The following is a 3,098-nucleotide window of genomic DNA, read 5'->3' as shown; positions in this document are numbered from 1 at the left end:
GTCTTTATCGAACCCCTTGATCTCCTGCCAAACTACGATTGTTCAGACCCCTATCCTCTTGCTAACATGGCCCTTACCAACCAAACAAAATATGTCTAATGTTGATCATTGTATACTCCCACCATTAAATGGGCTCTATATACTCATTGTGACATCAACCAATGCCTCTCTCTAAGACGCGTGCCTCATTTTAATCGACTGCCAAAGTTCATCGCTAATTGGCAGCAACCCACAATTTTTCCCCTTTTTAGGTATGTTTTCCACATAAAACTCTAATGTCTTCTTTATGAAATGTTCCACAAGCGTCTCTCTATCTCATGTTGTTGGATTCTTTGCACGCTTAAACGACACTCAAACTTTTTATTAATTTTATCTACCTCACGAATACTCCAGGAACAAACATTACCCATTAAGACAAATGATATGTATTCTTTCAAGAACTCCATTTTATATAGTCATTGATAATATTTCCTAAAAAATATTCAATCGATTTTTTGCTTTTAAATAAAAAAAATAAACTTAGAATTTTTTATATTAAAAATCTATATTTATAAATAAATAAAAAATGTGTTCCAAATAAAATTTAAATAAAATAAATAATAACCTACATAAAAGTAATAATTATTTATAAAAAAACTAACCTTTTATATGCAGCGTACACGTCATACCGATCCAAACCCAGCCATTGCACTTCGCATGGACTAAAGTGATAAATAATAATTAATTTTCCTTAAACCCTAAGAAGAAAAAAAGATAATCGCCGAAAGCATGAAAGAGAAAAAGCCGGGGCGAGCTGGCGGGGGGGGCCCCGGGGGGGACGGGGGGGGGGGGGGGGGGGGGTGGGGTAGGGGGGTGGGGGGGCGGGAGGGGGGGGGCGGGGGGGGGGGTAGGCAGCACACACGTGGAAAGCACCACTTTCCATGATTCCCTAACCATGCTTTTTTTTAAAAAATATTTTTTTATGTATGATAAACATAGAAAATTATATCATAATTTAAAATTGAGCCAAAAATTTCTCTTAAATAAAAAAAATTAAAATTAGAAATTTTGTCCTCCTTCGAGCCTCAATATAGTATAAATTGCAACCAATTTTAAAATTTAAAAGTCATCTAAAATATTATTAACAGTTATAAAATAATTTAAATCATAAAACTGATAGTCACCAATTTCTATAATATCTCCTCTATTTACCTCTCTCCAGTCTTCTTCTGCTTCTCTTTCCCACCACACACTTCATTGTTCTCTCTCTCCTCTTCTCCCTCTTCTCTTCTCAAGAAGAGAGCTAAAAGATATCGAGAGAGGAAAACTCGGTCTTTCCCGTCCTTGCGGCTACATCCGAGCACATAACGATCTTCGGTACGACGATGAGCCCGAAAATGACAAACAACTCCACAGGCTTTCAAACGGCTTCAGGTTCAAGCCGCAGCGACCCGGCAAGTCAAAGACGGAAGCGCCAGGTGTGGCCCCTACAAACGTCTTACCATGAAGGCAAGCTCAATAAATCCTCCGTCCGAATCAAGCTTCAAGTGGATCAAATCCATAATTCTCCATCTTCTTATAGCTAATTAGTTTCTCTCTTCTCCTCTCTCTCTTTCTCTCTCTAATTTCTCTTCTCTTTAATAAAAATCGTACAAAATATAATATTATGTCTTTGATGTTAATCATCATCTATGTATTGTATAAGTTTGGGATCTTATAAAAGTATTATTACTGCTTTTCGATAGTTTTGTTGATTATAAAATTTCCAAAGACTTTCTTGATTTTTTTAAGTCCATATTAGTTTTTTTTTCCTTACTTTGTGTCTCTATTATATATTGGTAAACACAATTAGTTCTTCAATACTAATAGAATACAAATATAAATAAATGATAAAGTTAGAATCATATACCTATACCTTATGAAGATTTGTTTATAATTGGTGGGTTTTGCTATCTATTGGATGATTTTACTGTAGTTCATTGATCTATCTCAATAATAGAACTTTTTTTGGAACTCTCGCAGAAAGGATGTACTGGCTGGGCAACTTTAATTTGCTGTCATAGTTTTATCTTCCTAAGTATGACAAAAATTGTGTCTATGTGAGTTGTATTATAAGGACTCTCGAAATTATTCGAGAGTATTCCCACATGAACATGATTAAAATTAGATTTCTTGAGAGAAAATCAACTTAATGGGATTTTTAAGGAGAATTTTAGAGAATATCTGCACCTAAAGAAACTTGAGAGATTACATAGGCGAATTATTGCATTCAGTCACCTGACATCCGGAGTAACCAATTCGAATCCCATGTTCACTCAAATACATCGACCGATGTGTTTTACTGATTAAGCATCTGGATTGGTTTCCGGACGTAATCGGACTTTGCTACGCAATAATGCTATATATAAGCCACTATAGAAGAGTCCTTCCTAATTGTTATCTCAGAAGCTCTCCATAGCCCTCTTGATCACAACACCAATTGAATCTAGGCTGATATTATAATCATATTAATCTTGAATTTATATTTTTAAGACCATTAGCATTCTCTCGATGATAATTAATCTCTTACACTTCAAGTAAAGAAAATCGGTTTACAGTTTACATAATATTTAAGTAATTGATCACCTTATTCAAAACTATTTAAACAAAATAATATTATCTAAAATACCATAAAGCTATCTACATGTATAAATAACACCATACTGATTCCCACGATAATTATAGTTACCTTTGCTTGGTTTACGCCCTTGCACGTCAGTACGCTTCAACAATCTTTATATTAGACGTCTTATCAAGGGCAGCTCCCTGCCTGCGATGTTTGATCTACTCGTTATGTCACCTAGGTCAAGCGGCTAAGTACTCCGATGGTTTTCCTAAGCAGTGTCGCCAAACAATTTTGCTGTAAAATACTTTCGAATGCGCTTTTCTCCTCCTCCCCTTGTTTTTCTTCATTTTGAACTCTTTTTTATTTTAAAAAATAAAAAAAAAAATCCTTTATGTTCGCTTTCTTGCAATTCATAATTTATTTATTTTTGGCATTAATCTTCTCCTAACACATTAATGAAAATCTTCATTTTCATACAAAAAACTAAAATCAAAGCTCATTTAATATTGCATGC

The sequence above is a fragment of the Dendrobium catenatum genome, unplaced genomic scaffold (genome assembly GCF_001605985.2).
Source record: "Dendrobium catenatum unplaced genomic scaffold, ASM160598v2 fragScaff_scaffold_665, whole genome shotgun sequence".
Lineage (NCBI taxonomy): Eukaryota > Viridiplantae > Streptophyta > Magnoliopsida > Asparagales > Orchidaceae > Dendrobium > Dendrobium catenatum.
The sequence above is the reverse complement of the archived record's forward strand: the minus strand, read 5'-3'. Positions refer to the sequence as shown.